At 41.2% G+C, this 18,405-nt stretch overlaps 1 protein-coding gene across 2 annotated transcripts in view; it reads right to left on the bottom strand.

Annotated features, from left to right (window-relative positions):
* sipa1l3 (signal-induced proliferation-associated 1 like 3) overlaps positions 1-16,780 on the bottom strand; it is a 95,040-nt gene extending 78,260 nt beyond the window's left edge. For both annotated transcript variants that reach the window (XR_014914860.1, XM_085430229.1), the window contains exon 1: positions 16,619-16,780. The gene's annotated coding sequence lies outside the window, so the exon portion shown is untranslated. The remainder of the gene's footprint in view (positions 1-16,618) is intronic.
* Between the last annotated feature and the right edge of the window lie 1,625 nt (positions 16,781-18,405).

Raw genomic sequence — 18,405 nt, 5'->3', positions numbered from 1 at the left:
TGCTGGTTTATATTGGAAATAAACTAGATGGAGCTTAATAAGCAGAAATCTAACAAACACATTAGTGTCTAAAAAGATGCCTTTGGAAATGGCAGCCTATCAACATAAGTTGATTGTTGACTACAAATATACATTTTTAAAGATGCATACACATACACATAATGAATACTCAAGACAACAAAAGGCGCCCGAGAGTTACAGAAATATACTGTATGTTTGCAAGAAATTCCCCCTCACACAGCAGACTAAATATATTGTCTGCCCTGCTGTAGCAATGACATAAACACATTATCATACCATACACTGTCTGAGCTGTGTAGACCAATGAACTAAATAACCTCCATCACAGCACCAAATCTGATTTTGAAATAAGGAGGGGGGAAAAAATGCACATTTTGATACAGTACCATAATAAAGTGGGACAAGAGGCATCCATGGAATGACCGCGCGCTATACTCAATTAGCATTAAAACAATGGCACCACAGTGAGCAGCAACAGCCTGAGACCTGAGCTGTGAAAAAACTGACAGTGGGAGAGACCACATGTATGTACAACAGTGTGTATATATGCATGTTTGTAAATTTATGCAAGTTTCTCGTCACACATGCCACAAAATGCCAGGGGAATATACCATGTTACTGTTGATGTTTCATGAAATATTTCAAATAAAAAACAAAAAATAAAACAACTTAAACAATCCCCACCTCATCCACCTATTCCTATACATGCGCGAGATCCTGTGGGTGTGGGTGTGTGTGTGTGTGTGTGATCTGCTGTCTCTGTTTTAAAAGGACATGCTGGTCACTAAAAGAAAAACATCCTGTGCGACAGAGGAATGAGGAAACATTCAAATCTCTCTACATGTTTCCTGATGCTGTTTGGAGAATTTGGAAGCAGCCTTGTTCCTCTCCGGAAACCAGGATGATCCAATCTTAAACTATCCTAACAATGAAAGGGCAGGGTGAGTCTCCAGGATTGCAGCTGCATGCCACAGACAACTCCACGGCCTCTTTCTGAAATGAATGTTTAGACTCATACCCTGTGAACTGGTCATTTATCATGATGACGGATCACAGGGTAAGACCATTTCTCTCCCTGATGCCTAACGGCTGATTCACAGCAACACTCATATTCACCACACACTTGCGTCCTCCTCAGAATACACTCACTTCCTGTCCAGCAGCTCAACTTCCAGCTGGCAGCACAGAAGGAGAAGTAGTAAAAAGGCTGATGAACACCTTCAAAGAAAGTACAGATCGAATTTTCCCACCAGAGGTTCATGGAGGCTACAAAGAGGCCAAAATGTGGTCATTCACACATCCATGTAACAAAGAAGAACTGACTCATTGTTGGGACATAATTGCCTGGAACACGACAGCCTTTTGTTGACTTTGTGATTCAGACAATTTACTGAGATGAAGGGCTTTTATACTTCCTCTTTTGCATTACCATTTTTGATTGCTGATTTCAAACACTCGGTTGTTAGTGTTGAGTTTCAAACTGTAAGACTAAAAAACAGATGGGTGAAAACTGAAGCAAAAATCCAGAGCTGATCTTACTCTAGTCCGGAGTAATGCCACTGTAACAAGTTCTGCATCTGTGAGAATGCAGGCGTGGGACTGGGCCACTAACTTATTAAAATAAAATTAAAAGATTGTGACTTATTGAAATGAGATCATCAGGACAAAATAATTACTCTTGCGTTCATTTCACCAAGAAGCTTCTGTTTGGTTACTTGTTATAAATAAAGCACATCCCTTTTTTTCATAAAAGATGCATTCATTTATTTATTTTTTGCTTTGTAAAAGACCAAACTCACACATCATTTTCAGCTTGAGCCAATACAACTAAAACAGAACTTTTAGTAGGTAGGACAGGATGAAGGAAAGGTGAAGTGAAAGTTTGTTTAAAGGCACCCAAACAGGACATGAACAGCATTAGCGTTGCAACGAGAGTCAATGTAAAGTGAAATAAATTCAGTGACTGTACAGTAATGGCAGCAATGATGGTCAGCATCATGACACAGTCTCGCATTTGGTTGATTGACAGCACGGCAAATTGGTTAGAGGGTCATCTAGGCTTGAACGTGGAATGACCACTAGCAACCAACCAACTGCAGCGACAAGGGAACCTTGGAAAGGATTTTCAGGTGTTTGCAGCTGCTTGTGTCTCCAAGGCCCCTAAGTCAGCCCGTATTTGGTGGCATCCAATACTTGGCTGTAAATTTCAGCTCTCTGTCACTCGACAGCTGTGTGGTCCTTTCTTAATGTCCGTCTGCACCATAGACATTATCATTGATATTACTGAAACTTTAAAATGTAACATCTTGTGATAACAGAAGAGGACTCTCTGCAGCAACATCTTAGCAAAGCTCAAGCTGGTGCCTTTGTGAAATGGGCTTCACTTCTTTATTTAAATATATTTGTTTTCCATTTTAATTAAATTTAAGGAAAAGTTTAAAGCATGAATTTCTATGGGAAAATCAGCTGCATGTTTATTAAATTAAGAAATAAAAGAAAAACTTTTATTAACAATATTGAACACAGTAGTCATGATTATGATTGTTGCTGTAATCTGCAACCTTACGGAGGGGTACTATCCAAATTGTTTAAACTGTGTGTCACAACAATACAAATCACCAAAGATCTATGCTTTTTCTAGGTTGGCTTAAAAAGTAACAACAACAACAACAACAACTACTCGTCCCTAGTGTGTGCAAGTTGGCCACGCATGCATCCAAAAGAGGGTATATCCCCACCCTAAAACAGACAGCAAGTGAACCTATGACCTGACGGGTGTTTGATGGTCAAGCTCGTGTGTATGTCAAGCGCATGGGGTTAATTCACTCTGTCTCACTACATTAATAACAGACGGAGACACAATCAGCTGTTTCTTTATCCCGTCGTGCAGGATTTCCTGTTTCCAGCACATTTCTGGCATGCTAAATACAATAGAGCTTTTTGTGGAATCATACACACACACGCAGACGCAGACGCCACCTGTCATCTCCACATGTGATGGCTCAGTTAAGAACAGATAAGAAGCAGGTGTAACAACATACTCGTTGTCTTAACGCTCTAGACATGGCTACCTGGAAATGAAGACATTATAGAGAAAAGTGTCTGCTGTCCCTTTCACCTCCGTGGCATTTCATATTAACGAGCAAGTATTTGAACGCTTTGGAAGTCTCTGGAACAAAGTCTTTTCCCTAGAGATCAATTGAATGAACTGAATGAACGCGGCTCAGCTGGCTGGAGTGTTCACGCACATCTTCAACCTTTCCCTCTCTCTGTCTGTAGTCCCAGCCTGCTTCAAAATGGCCACCATCGTCCCTGTACCCAAATCCTCCACCATCTCCTCATTGAACGACTGGCGACCTGTAGCCCTGACCCCCATCGTAAGCAAATGCTTCGAGAAGCTGGTCAGGGACTTCATCTGCTCTGCACTACCCGACTCACTGGACCCTCTACAGTTTGCATACCGCCACAACAGGTCCACTGATGATGCCATAGCCCTGACACTACACACTGCCCTGTCACACCTGGAGAAGAGAGACACGTATGTGAGGATGCTGTTTGTAGATTACAGCTCAGCATTCAATACCATCGTTCCCTCAAAGCTGGACAGGAAACTGCAGGATCTAGGACTGAGCAGCTCCCTCTGCAGCTGGATCCTTAGCTTCCTGTCTGACAGACGCCAGGTGGTCAGACTGGGCAGCATCACCTCATCCCCCATCACACTGAACACTGGTGCTCCACAGGGGTGTGTACTGAGCCCTCTCCTGTACTCACTCTACACCTACGACTGCACAGCCACTAACAGCTCCAACATCATTGTGAAGTTTGCGGACGACACTACAGTGGTGGGTCTTATCACCAACGGTGATGAGACGGCTTACAGGGAGGAGATCAGCGCCCTGACCCACTGGTGTCAAGACAACCATCTCACCCTCAACGTCGCAAAGACAAAGGAGTTGATAGTGGACTTCCGGAGGTGCAGAGAAGTACACACCCCCATCACCATCAACGGCGCTGCTGTGGAGAGAGTGAGCAGCTTCCGGTTCCTTGGTGTACACCTGGCTGAGGATCTTACGTGGTCAGTACACACAAACAAAACAGTGAAGAAGGCGCAGCAGCGCCTCTTCTTTCTCAGGAGACTGAAAAGATTCGGCATGAGCCCCCGCATCCTCAGGACCTTCTATCGCTGTGCCATTGAGCGCATCCTCACTGGATGCATCACCACCTGGTATGGCAACAGCACCGCCTACAACTGCAAAGCTCTCCAGCGAGTAGTGCGGTGCTCTGAACGGATAATTGGAGGTGAGCTTCCCTCCCTCCAAGACATCTACAGGAAGCGGTGCCTGAGGAAAGCGGGGAGGATCATCAAGGACTCCAGTCACCCCAGCCATAAACTGTTCAGACTGCTTCCATCAGGAAGGAGGTTCTGCAGCATCCGGTCCCGTACCAGCAGACTGAGAGACAGCTTCTTCCATCAGGCCATCAGACTGCTGAACACGTCATAGACACCTCACCTTCACTACTGGAACTTTAACATTATGCACTCCACACTGTATATAAATGCCACTTGTTTTGCACATATTCAACTCTGTATATTTTATTATTATTATTATTATTATTATTATTTTATTTTATTTTTTTACTATTTAATTTGTAAAAATGTGTATACACACACACACACACACACACACACACACACACACACACACACACACACACACACACACACACGTAGGAAAATATTTAGTATACACATCCAGAAATGCATACACTATTATATATTGTACATATATTTATTAGTTTCAGGTTGGCCATTCTTGTATTTTGCTCGTTTGTGTTGTTGTGTTTGCACATCTCTGTTACTTGTGGGGCTCGCACACAAGAATTTCACTCGCATGTGCTGTGCCAGTGTGCCTGCACATGTGATGTGACAATAAAAAGTGATTTGATTTGATTTGATTTGCTTCTAGCATCGTCATCAGCATCACTCACCATCCTCATTCGTGTTTTAAAGAGAGGGCAGAGAGAGACTTTACAAAGGAAAGGGAGGAGAAGGAGTAACAGCTGAGAGCTCTTAATGTCATAAAGGTGAGGACATTCAGTGCTGTTCAGGGATAAAGCAAGTCTATAGCCAATTGGTGAAGCTATTCCTATTTTTCATGCGCTCAGATTTAATGTAAGAATTCGGATAATCCTCAAAAAATTGAATCCAGTTTTCTAACACTCATGTAAATCTTAGTCCTTCTCTGTTTCAAAAAGGACAGATCTAAGTGTTCATATTTAAACTCACTGCCTGTCAGGGCTAAGTACAGACTCTTCTGGAGTAGATATCCATTTATAAATCTGTAGCGTGGCCTTCACTTTAAATTACCGAATGGACTGCATTACAGTCTTGTGAAAATCACTCTTTATGTACAGCACTTTATCAGGTTGTCTAAATGCCTTTGTAGCCAGTGGATCTGCTTTAACCCTGTCACAAGCTGAGAGTTAAGTCAGTAACACTATTTAAGTGTTTTGTGGATGGACGATGTGGTTCTCTCTCTCTCTCTCTCTTTCATTCTCTCACTCTCCCCTCTGTTACCAACGATGACCACGAAGCGGACGCAGGCCAACCTGTGGCAAGACAGGCCTCCTCAACATCTGGGTTTATCCTCGAGCTAAAACCAACAGGCTATATTTACCCGAGTCAAACACATTCAGAGGAGAAAGATGGAGCCTAGGACATAGCCTGTGCTGCTAAAAAGACCTCTTTTAAAGAAAGAAAGTGGCACATCTCATATATTTACACCCAGGCCTGTGATTATCTGATTCATTCTCTTCTCTGACAAGAAGACACAGATGGGTAAACAACACCTTAAGAGAATTTGACCACTGAGGGAATGAGAAAAAAAAGAGGAGGCAGTTTTCACAGATCAGCTGCCTTCCTAGAAGATGTTTTATCACTGCACAAGAGGCCATAAAGCAGAGACTCATTTCATGTGCACCTCCCTCTGTAAATCTCTGGCCTCCTGATACCATCATGAATGCTGACTTATGGACAAAACCCTTGAGGGAAAATACATCAAAGAGAGTGGAGGGGGGTGGGCTGTAATGCTGTCACTCATCTAATGCTATTTGATATTAAACTGTACACCTGAACTCTAACACAGAACAACCATTCAGCATGTGTTTATGCACAGTATCTAAACAACTTTCATTAGGTTTGCAAACAAGAGCTTGTTGCATACACAAAGATGCTGCTGAGTCCAATCTACATGTATATAAAATGATATATATACATTCATGTATACAGAAATATATTTTCAGTTAGACAAAAACATGTTCATGCTGACTGCTCATAGAAACTGTGACTTAGCACACTGTAACCACAATATTACATAAAACTACACTACATTACATCATTATCAAATGAAATGCAATTTTCTGTCCTTTCTGTTGAACTCACACTTATTACACCCACACAATACCTCTACATTTCTGTCCTCCTCTCTCTCTTATTGCCCCTACTATTCTACCATATATGTACACACATCTGTATGTTACAGATTACTGCTCTGCAACTGTATTCTACCTTTAATTAAATCTAACTGTATTTTAATTGACTGCACTTTCCTTCCACACACACCCCCAATCCCCATGTACCTGCATCCACAAGGTGCCTGCTACATAAAGATTAAAACAATCTCTGTCGAGACATTTCAACTTATTTGCATGCAGTGTAAACAAAAATGAAATTGATGGTTGCTTGTTGAAAACACTACAGAGGATATAGAGCAATGGCAAAAAGCCTAGAGATTTCTATATATGGATTCACAAAGTAAATACAGGGTGTAAAGGTGCTTTTAGACAAGACGCACTCTGAAACACACTTTTTAAATGGCTCGCTCGGTTTGCTGCTGCGCTGAGCAAAAGAGCAACTCAGCTTTTAGACGCTTTACGCCAATACAAATGAGGCATCCAGCCCTCAGCAGCAGCAGGCAGGGAAGGCAAAATGGGAGAAGTGTTGACACCTGTTTCTGAGTTAACCCTGTAGCTTTATAGCAGGCCAGACCCCTGTCAGGTTGAACACTGCCGCTCATCTTATGACAGCTCGATACCACATTGGATTTGTGGTCTAGCTGCACATACTATCCATATGACCCTCACTGCACACTTAACTGCTAGGGGTGCAACGATATTCGTATCGATATTGAACCGTTCGATACAGTGCTTTCGGTTCGGTACGCATATGTATCGAACAATACAACATTTGTAATTTATTTTATCAACTTTCCTTCTGACGATGCTGTCTGTGTTGAGCGCTCAGTGAATCTGCGTTCGACTACTCCGCCTAGGCTGCACTGTCGAGCGCAGATCCACTGAGCGCTCAACACAGACAGCATAGTCAGAAGGAAGAGCGCAGGGCACCTCCCCCACCCTCATTCAGATCTGGCGTTTGGAATTATTTTGGTTTTCATGTGACGTATGACCCTGAAGGTAAGCGAGTCATGGACTAAAGTAAAACAGTATGTTGGATGTGCCATGCAATGCTCAATTACATGGGTGGGAACTAGTGTGTTAGCGCAGTTAGCTCGTTAACGTGTTGGCCGTCTAGCCCCATGCACGGGGCGATCCGCGGTAGCTCGTTAACGGAGATTTGCCGTGTTGTGGCGTTAAGGTCATTTCAACGAGATTAACCTGAAAGCACTAGTGGGAACACAACGAATATGACTGCACATTTACGCCGACATCATCCTAGTGCAAAGACAAAAACAACAAGCATGCTACTAACTTTAGCCGAGTCATTTAGACAGCTGTTAGCACATGATTCTCCTTATGCTGCTGAGAATATAGCCCAGAAGAAGCGGATAGTATAGCTTTTATTTTGGAAAGAGACATTTCTCTGTAATAAACTCTCTTTTCCAAAGATGCATGATTCCTCAATCAGATACAGGGCTTGCAATATCGCTAGCCTGACGTCCTGGGGCTAGCGATTTTTTCAGTCGGGCTACCAAAATCTATCTCTTCCCTGCCCGTCGGGCTATTGTAGGAAGGAAAAATATATGTCAATGCTTTTGCATTCTTTCAGAAATGTAGCTGGGTAATTATGTCATTGGCATCGGTGAGCCACTGCCAATATGTGACATATTGAAATCGCGTTTGAATTTGCGCTTGTTTTTTTGCTTTCACTTTGCAATCGTGCGAACTGTGTATAGAGAGCGACAGCACTGATCTGTGAGTGATGATAATTTGTGCACCAATTCCTCTGACATCGTCTTATTAATCGTTAGCTTACTATGCAAACATGACAAGTGAAATCTCCCGCAGCAAGCTTAAACATGTGAGAGGTTGATCGCGCAGAGAATCGCTGAGCTTATGTGAGTGCGTGTGTAAAAGCAGCAGGATTTATATTTGACTACGATGACCTGGATGACTGAGAACCTTCACAGACAGATATATATTTTAGTTCTGCTGAGCCAAATAAGACAGGTCAGGGTGAAGAAGTGACAGCCAAAGAAAAGCTTACCACAAAACGGAGAAGTTATGACAAATCAGACTATAAGGCAAAAAGAAAGTGCAGCTTTATGGTTTCATGGACAAAAGAATTTCTGTGGCTGCAATATGACAAGCGAAATAACCAGGGCTGCACATAAGTGGTCCGCAGGTGCGCATTCGCTGTCAAAATAAAAAAAACACGCACAAGGGTTAGGGTTAAATTTAAAAACTGTACTTTTGAGTTAAAATATATATTTATAATTTTAATAAATGACAAATTAAAAAGGCATGAACATTTTTTTTGTATCGAAAAAATATCGAACCGTGACACCAAAGTATCAAACCGAACCGAACCGTGAATTTTGTGTATCGTTGCACCCCTATTAACTGCACTTCTTGTGCTTTTTCTCTTTTCTTTCTTCATTGGAGAAAACGTGGACTACAACTGAGTAAATATTGGCTTTGTTCAAGTTTTCCTTTGCTTACATTTAAAAGTTTCTAGCATTTGTGTTGAGGATATATACACATATATGTGTATTGGCCATTTATTTGTGGGTTGTTTCCCAACAAAGTAAAATATTTTGAATCTATGCAGAAGAAAAGACATTGTATAGAGGAAGTTTTTTGGAGATTTTGTTTGGTATTATATTACATTATTCATTTTTAAGTAACCAAAGAATTTAGCCTTTTATTTTGTTTGCATTGTTCTGTGACACTTAAAACTTTTGACTGATCTGAATTAGGGCTGCCACAAACGATTATTTTGATAGTCGACTAGTCACCGATTATTTTTGCGATTAGTCGACTAATCGGATCATCATCCATTGGACATAAAACCTACAGCTTATTGCACCAGCGTGCATCTGCTCTTATATAACTATCATTAGCTTACAGCTTTAAGTGTTTAAGGTATGTGCTAACTAAAAATAAAGACAAGATGATAGTTTATTAAATTTTAGCAGATTTAGCAAATTTGCAGATTGTTTCGGTGAAATTTAATAAACTCCTTGCTATCTGTAATATAACGGGACACCGGAGTATATTCTCGAGCATCTCACACTTCTGATAATCAGTTGTCTGCTTGACGTTTATTCAGCTGTGTAAAAACTATAACTTTAATCTCAGCCAAACAGATTTACTCAGGAACAAATAAAATACTGAAAAAAGCCAAACAATAACATTTTTAAGTTATCTAAATGACTTATATAATCATGTTTAACCTGAGTAGCGAAAGACGGCAGTGGGTTTGAAAACGATTTGCTGGGAGTCCGGTGTTCTCACCGGCTCTAGTGAGCCTTGCCCCCGGCTAGCTATCGAGCTAGTGGGTAACAGATGTCTCCGAAAATGTCGGAGCGCTTTTGAAAATATGTGGTGTCTTGATAAACTGAGCAGATATTTGAGATTTACACAGCTACATTCTCGCCTGAAAATATGTTGAACGTTTATTTTGTGACCCAGAAAGAATAATAAGAGTAACATTAAAACTAAGTAGCTGCTGCCATTGTTGGAAACTGAGCTGGGCTGCGCTATGAATTCTGGGACACAGCTGCTACTTCTTCTTCGGGGTTTAACGGCAGCTGGCATCCTTGTACATTCAGTGCTGCCATCTCCTGTTTCAGTCCGTTATTACACTCTTAAATCCTAGTACTTATTCCTGCGGCTTTTGTGATCGTACAAAGCTTCAAACGACGCGTCGACTATTAAATCAGTCGTCGACGATTTTGATAGTCGACGAAATCATGACTAGTCGACTAATCGTGGCAGCCCTAATCTGAATTAGGATTTAATTTTATAACATATACCCATGTTATTTATCTGACATACAACCGCATAACGTTTTACAGTACATTAATTGTAATGTTTAACTTCTGCCAGAAAATGAATAGTATTTAAATGAAAATTAACTTTAGGAGCAGAAACAAACCTTCAGGCTTGAAAAACACCATGATAAAGTCCAGTAACACTGTTCAAGGGTTTTTACCGAGATGATAAAAATGACCATGACAAGCCCTGGCAAATGGTAAATGAACTGGTTCTTGTATAATGCTTTTATACTTCAGCACGCAAAGAACCTTTATACAACATGTATTCACATACATGTCTAAGTCCTTTCTATCCAACAGTCACATACATTCACGCATCAAGAGAAACTCAGAGTTTCTCTTGATGCGTGAATCAAGAGAGACTCAGAGCCAAGGATACTTTGGCAAGCAGACTAGAAGAGCTAGAAATCGGACCACCGACCTTCAGATTAGTAGATGTCCTGAATAAATGGTGAAAGAAATGCACTTTTTTGATGGAAAAAGAGTTGATGTACAAATTGTTTTATCTGGAAGGTTTATTATTTCAAAAATAAGAAATCATCACCAAACACACACACACACACACACACAAAACTACACCTTCGGTAAAACCACCTGTTGATCACAGTCAATTAATGCCCTCACCGCAAGCTGGGTGGAGGCTGTGATGTCAGGTGTGCTGACGTGCGCAGATCCATTCAGATTAACTGCCAGCACTGGTTTAACCTGTGTCAGTGTCGGTTTATAAAGGCTATAAAAAGACTATGAGCCAGCAACAAACACAGAATGCAATTTGAAATACACTCCAATAAAGAACAGAAGACAGTAGCTAGCCCGAGTTCTAGTTAAAGACCCACTTTAAACACAAACTTATGCACATATGCAGCATCACTGTGGAACCTGACTTAGACCAGATGGCATCCATAGCCTCAAGGTTTGTGCTCCCTCTCTGTGACCTATCAGGATACACCCAGTGATTGTGATGGATGTCATGTACACAGTGAGCACACACAGTTATTCACTTCTATTAACCTCTATTTAACTAAGACGCCTTGAAGGATTAAAAAGAAACCTGGCAAGAGATTTTGCGTTCTAAAATTACAAACGGCAGGAGGACGGCCAAGGTGTCGCGGCTAGGAAAGAGAGCTACAACCATTGCTGATGCCAAAACGCAGCTTTTACTGGTGTTAAAAAAATAAAAAAAATAAATCACGATCTTGGAAAGATTGCTTTGTTCCTCCCACAGATGACCACGACTGCATGGCCATGAGTACGTTCCTTGAAATCTTTGTCAAGAAAAAAAGGAAAAGGGGAAAATCAACAACTGATGAGTCACCTCTGCCAAGATAGAATGCTGTGATTCAACAAAATGTTTACAGGCGAAATAACTCAGGTGGCCCACATTCACCTCCCTTTGAAGACAGCAGTCTTTGTTCCTGCAGCTGCATGCAATGAAACACCAAAAATATGTAGCAGAAAATATAGGATGTCTTAAAAGATCACAGACTGAAAGCAAGAGTTATCTGCTACAAACTGACTCCTGTAGGCGCTTTGCAACAATCCTACATGGGTCATGGGTTATGAGGTCAACGCAAATTAACATGATATCATTGCTTTAAGAGAAACAAAAACATGCTTAGATAGACCCAAAAGACCATACAAGACTTTCCAAGCCCATGTCACACTCAGCGAAACGTATTTTAGATAAAATGCATGCAGGTGAAACACATGAATTCTTACAGCTGTATCAACATATTTTGATAGGAAAGGTGAAGTTTAAACAGTTAATGCTGTATGCAAAATGCAGCTTGCATACAGCTGTTGTTGTTTAGTTGGCTCGTTGTCAGATTTCTGGTGATGGAGTGTTGCATCTGCTGACAATATTGAGCATATTATGCATGTGGTTGCTCTGTAGCTACATACATATAACGCCGTTAGGCAGAACGACAATGTCTATCTACACCACTGTATTCAACAAGGCAGCTTCCTCATAAGCATAAGCTTATGAGAATGCTGTTATTGGAAGACATAATTAATACATGGATATTTCAGAGTATCACTTTCCCCCCTATCAAATAACCCCAAAAAACAAATGACTGTAACTTTAAACTACAACGATTTTCAGCTCCAAGACAACAAACTTCAACAGCCTTTTTTCTGAAAAATCTCTTTCCTTACAAAAAACCCCAAACAAAACAACAACAACACAGCTTTAGCTAAAAGTTGCTAATTCACTTTAGCTTCCTCATCCCCCTCATATTGTAAAGTTATTACTGAGGCATGTTCACAGAACAGAGACATCATTATCAAGTTACTACTCCGGCACATGAAAAGGGTCAGTTCACACCAGTGGCTGCATCCCCCTGTATACAGGTTCATAAAAGGTCCCTTAAGCAGCTCATCAAGAACATTTGGTGTCACAGTTTTTGCATTTGAAAGAATACACATCTCCCAAACAGGCGGATATACAAATAATTCTAAAATAAGACTGAAGGTCGTTAATGCAATTTTTTTAACACAACTTCACCCATCTGGAGAAAAATGAAACCAAGTATAAATATTCCATGGCCACCTTTAAGCAGTATTACAAAGTGGAAGTGATTAGGAACCACAGCAACTCAGCCACAAAGTGGCAACCACAGTTGACAGTTACAGAGTGGGGTCACAGAGTGCTAAGAAGCATAGTGTGTGAAAGTCACCAACTCTCTGCTGACTCAATGAGTTTCACACCCCCTCTGGCATTAAGATCATAACTTCAACGCAAACACTTTGACAGTTGATTTGAATCTTTACAGAGCCTACGATGTAACCTACGTAAGTGGCCAGTGCTGTTGCCAGCATGCTTGCGCATCTGGTCACGTCCCCAGTGTTTTATACATGCCACAATAGAAACAAATAAACTTCTGGCTTGTTTTCCCCTCCTGGGTCCCTTCTCTTTAATGTGGGTATTTTTTTTTTCTTCCCAGAGGCAAACATTTATCCCTCAAGTTTTTCCACTTCTTTGTACATCTCCTCAAATCCACTCCCATAGGTTTGCCAATTTCCCTTCAAGAACTTACTGACATGCATGAGTTCTTATATTGAGGCTATGACTGTTATCGTCTCAATGATAAATTCAAAAACTAAGGCTAAAAAGTAGGCGGAAATACATAAGACGAATCAGCTGTAATGAACAGCCCAGTCAGTCAATAGTTGCGGGCTGCATCAATTCAATATCCAGTTAAATTTCCAGAGAAGTGTACGCCAGGTTATGCATAGCGTAGGGTTTCAAAGGGGTTTGCAGCTAAGATGTACCTACAGCACTGTAGGCAATATTTAATTTTAATTTCTTAAAGCTTTCCCTCTTATATTTAAAACAACCACACTTAATTGCCCCTTGGGGATAAATAAAGTCTCTCTGATTCTGACAATGGATGGACAAGCAACTGCTTTTATGCGTTGTCGTTAGCAACAACGATCACGTGGCTCCATCCGCTTGTTTATTTTCCACATAAACCTTTCACAATAAAGCTGAAGATCCTGTTGAGATTCTTCAAAATAAAATGAATCACGTGAAATAGTATGCAGAGTGTTTACGGATGAGCAAAAAAGAGCCACCAGGTTTCTTCACGCCAGTCGAGTTACCCAAGATTCACAGAATTTACAGAAAATGTAAAATTTTTGTGCTATATATCGTTGTAGGGACGATAAATGTCTTATATCGGGATATGAGATTTTGGTCATATTGCACAGCCCTACTCAAAAATCTGTCAAAAATGTTTTAGTATGACTTTGGTAAGCTACGAAGCCGTACTGCTTGATGGATTGTCAGAGCATTATGGCTACTGTAATCAGGAGCCTCACAGACTCAGAGTAATCTGGGTCCAAAAAAGTCTGTCCTCTTCAGGTCCCAAAGTCAAGCGAGCACTGCGGCATCACTCAGAGTTAAAAACCGTCTAAATTCTTTCATCTTTAATAAAATGATGAGCGTTGCTGCTTTACTAGGTGTAACAATTAAGTTTAACATCCCGGCATCCATGAAAACAGAATGTATTAAATTTAATGGAGTTAGAAGTTAGAAGCAGGAAGTTAGCTCGCTAGTTTCCACATAAACATGATATAGCATGTTCTGACTGAGAGATTTCCAAAAAAAATTAAAACATACAGCTCTGCTATCACTTCCAACATAAATGAAGACAGAAAACTAAAAAGCAGTGACGTTTGTAGGGTTACTGAAATTTGGCTAGCTGGTATATAATGATGCGCTACGTGATCGCTAGCGACACAGCTATGTTAGCATAACAGAAACACAGTGAAGCTGGAGGATGAATGCTAACCTTTTTTTTTTTTTGCTCAACAGAAATTAATGTGAGGGTTCCTGAGGGTTGGAGACAAATGCAATCGCATGGCAGGATGCTGTAAACGGACCAAACGTCAGTCAGGAGAACAACTGAGATAATCCATCCACAATACGAGGTTAGTCATTAATATACTGCAACAACATGGGAATAGAGCAGCTGCAAGAGAATTCAACATTAATGAATCAGTGGTACGGAAGTGGCGTAAGCAAGAAGAATGAGTTGAGTAAAGTTTGTCTTATCTGACTGTTTTGTTCCGCTTAATGCGCCTTATAATCCAGTGCGCCTTATGATCCAAAAAATACGGTACCTTCAGGATGAACTAGAATGGGGGCCTCTGCTCACAGAAGTGTCTGACCTGACAAATTCCCAACAGCATCCTCCAAAATCTTGTAGAAAGATTTAAAAGCTTCTGTAGGTATTATGTGTAGGTGGCCCAATACATATTGAGTCCATATATTGCATGTTAGGTATATTTTAATTATACAGTTTCATCAGGTTTGCATTCACCATTCAGTTTCTATTTATCTTATACTGCGAAGAGGGTACATAACTTTTGCTCAGTCGATAACTATAATGCATTTTGGATTCCCAGCTAAAGCAACTGCCTAATATTTTCCTTGACCAAAAATAGCCATTGTGCTTAGTTTGGCTTTTAATATGCAAGCTTTCCAAACACCCATGGAAAGGATGAAAACAACGGAAACACAGATCACTGAATGGCTGACTCTTGCAGCTCGGTGTACATCCACTGATCAAAAACTGTATTTACAATGAGGAAAACCATGTCGTTACTACAGTGAACAGCACAGGCAACATCCAATCCTGATTTCCCCTTAAACTGGACGTGAAATACAGGATTTCCCCAATAGTACAGCAAACAGTGGGCAGTACAGGATAACCAGGTTAAGGCATTGGCACATGATTCTCACATTTTCCTGGTAATCATTATTCCATTAGTTCCAGACGAGAGGCGACCACAGCAAATGATGCCTTGAATATGTGCAGTGCTGCCATGCTCTGCTGCTCTTGCCCGACAAAATCCATCATCCTCATACTCGACGTGTCGTTTTCTGAGGGCTTTGGGGGTGGAGGGGGTACAGCAGCAACACGGAGGATCTCAATGAAAGGGAGATGACACACACACTGAGGCATTATCATCTCCCATTCTGCGTACACACAATCGACTAAGCACACACACAGAAGCATGCATATCTACAATGCACTTACAAATCCTGCACACAGGTCCTCTGACAGCTGAGCGTCTGCATGCACACACACGCGTAAGCACAATCAATTAAAACGTGTTGCATACCCTTTCATGACAAACCACTTCCATCTACAACTAATGAACTCGTCTCCCCACCCCTCCTCCTTAAATATGCGGTGCAGCCAAAATATTTCCCATGCCGCTCATGCTGGATCCAATATCCAGCCAAGGCAACTTCCGTTTGTAGGAAAAACTACTCGAAATTCAAAGCTCGTCCAGGCTAACTAGCTGGCTCCCAAACAAAGCTCCCATTGTCTGGAACTTGTAGTTTTACCGTTTTTCTCTTGGCCCTCGCAACTGTGATTAACTCAGGTACGAAAAACTACAAATCCGAAGTCTGCAGAGCCCCATGAGCATGCGCACTGGCCCCTTAAGGATCGCGAAGGTTGTGGAATATTTTCTCCTTAATAATTTTTGCGTGCAGTGGCACATTTGAGAGTATGTATATACTTTGCTGAGAAGCTGGAGGTCAAAGTGGAGCACGGACCCGGTGAAAACGGCTCCTGGCGGGACTGAGAACCGCGACTGAGCCGTAGTAAAGAGGCTGCTCTCCGCATTGACTGAAGTTGGTCTGCTCGGCTCGGCTGCCTCTCCTCTCAATGTTTGCTTTGGCTCACTAACGTTCACTTCGCTCGCCACTTTTCAGCGCTTTTGAATATCCCCGGCTGCTCACCCAAAACTGCTCAGTGAAAACCAAGAGAGCACACACGGCTTACCTTTCGCTGCTCCAGGGTTTCCGCTCACTTCCAGCTCCGTTAAAATAATCCTCCAGACATTGTGGAAACAGCCGTTGCCCGACGGTCTGCTGCCTGTTCACCAAGTGAGACGTTGCCAAGAATTCTCAACCGAAACCACGGCGAAGCTGCGCCCGCACTCACTGCGCATGCGTAACTCCGACTGGCGCAAACTACTGATAGTAACACAGGGGGCGGCACGCTGCTGCTCCTGGAGCCGTGGAAACACGTAGTAAATACAAGTGGTAATACTGCAGAGTACAAGTATCAGATTACAATAAGTAGAGTACAATAATCAGAACACCAAGTATTAATTTAATTTATTGTGCTTTTGTACGGTTTATTTATGAACGAAAACTATTCACGCTGTTATTTTGAAGGCAGAGTAGCACAAGTAAATTATTTTTATAGTATTGGCTTATACATTAGACCTATTGTTACAGATAACGATGGTGCGCTTTTTTCTTTCATTTACAAACTTCCATCTTATCCTAACCAATAATACTTAGTTATCATTTATTTGTTTATAATATGTTGTATGAATAATCTGAGTCTACAAAGTAAAAAATAAAGTAAAAAATAAAAAACAGAATCTGAACTGGTGGAATAGTATCAAGAAGCAGAATGGAATATCCCAGTATTGTTATGTACTTGAGTAAATGTATTTTGTTTTATTTTGTTTCTTTTAAACTGTGGACAGAGCGTTTTACTGCACAGCCCAATAAGTTTTTACTCAGTGTCATGTCAAGTTCACAAATAGGCCAATAGCACACCCTTGTGGTTGCTGATTTGAAATGCTGAGCGATTAACCTGAAATGAATAATAACTAAGTTAATGATATATAACTATTTGTTTGAAAGAATTTGGATATTTTTATTTATTTTTATATTTATACTGTTGATTGATTTTCTTTCTTTTCCAGAGAGCTTTTTTTAAACAGTAAATCTCACTGTATATTTCAACTTCTTAAAATAAAGTTTTGAGATAATAACACAAAAATAACACACATTAAAAACTGCTTTATTTGAGACTGATATGAAGGCATCGCCCGGATCAGCAAGATCCGCCTCAAGTGTTGAGGACCCAGGGCACCCTGACGAGAAGTGGGCTACTGGAATAAGGCATCGGTGGGCAAGACATGAAAATAGGGCATTGTTGGAATGCTACTACGCAAGTAACCCTGGTGGAAGGGTTACATGAATAGGATGATGACCTATGGAATCCTCGATACCCAACATCCACAATGGCGGCGAAACAACTAGTAGCTCAGTGTTCCAACATTCGAAAGAAGGGACTGCTCTCACAGCTAGAGATTGACGAGGTACAACACAAATGCTATGGCAAGGGGGAGCCAGGACGCCAGGTCAGGAGGGTGATGTCATCACCCCCACCCGAGATTGGGTACCAAGCCCCAAGTGCGATAGAAGAAGGATCGTTGAGTGCGAGGGGAACTGACCTGAAAGATAGGATCATGGCCAAGCTTGAAACCTGGACCCCCGTAGCTGGTTACCAAGACTACGTGAAGTACTCTCAGAAGGTCTGCTAGATGATGTTAATGCAGCACTACGGACGATACCTATGGCCACCATAACCGAGACTAACAAGCTGTATATATATATATATATATATATATATATATATATATATATATATATATATATATATATATATATATATGTATGTGTGTGTGTGTAAAATATAAAGCCCCTTGAGTCGACTGTTGTAATTTGTTGAAATGAATCACCACCTCCTTGCCCACCACCTCCTTA

Source organism: Copadichromis virginalis, linkage group LG14, assembly GCF_057382275.1.
Source record: "Copadichromis virginalis isolate Kocher_CV1m ecotype Utaka linkage group LG14, C_Virginalis_male_GT1.1, whole genome shotgun sequence".
NCBI classification, from domain to species: domain Eukaryota; kingdom Metazoa; phylum Chordata; class Actinopteri; order Cichliformes; family Cichlidae; genus Copadichromis; species Copadichromis virginalis.
This window is presented reverse-complemented; position numbering and strand designations above follow the sequence as displayed.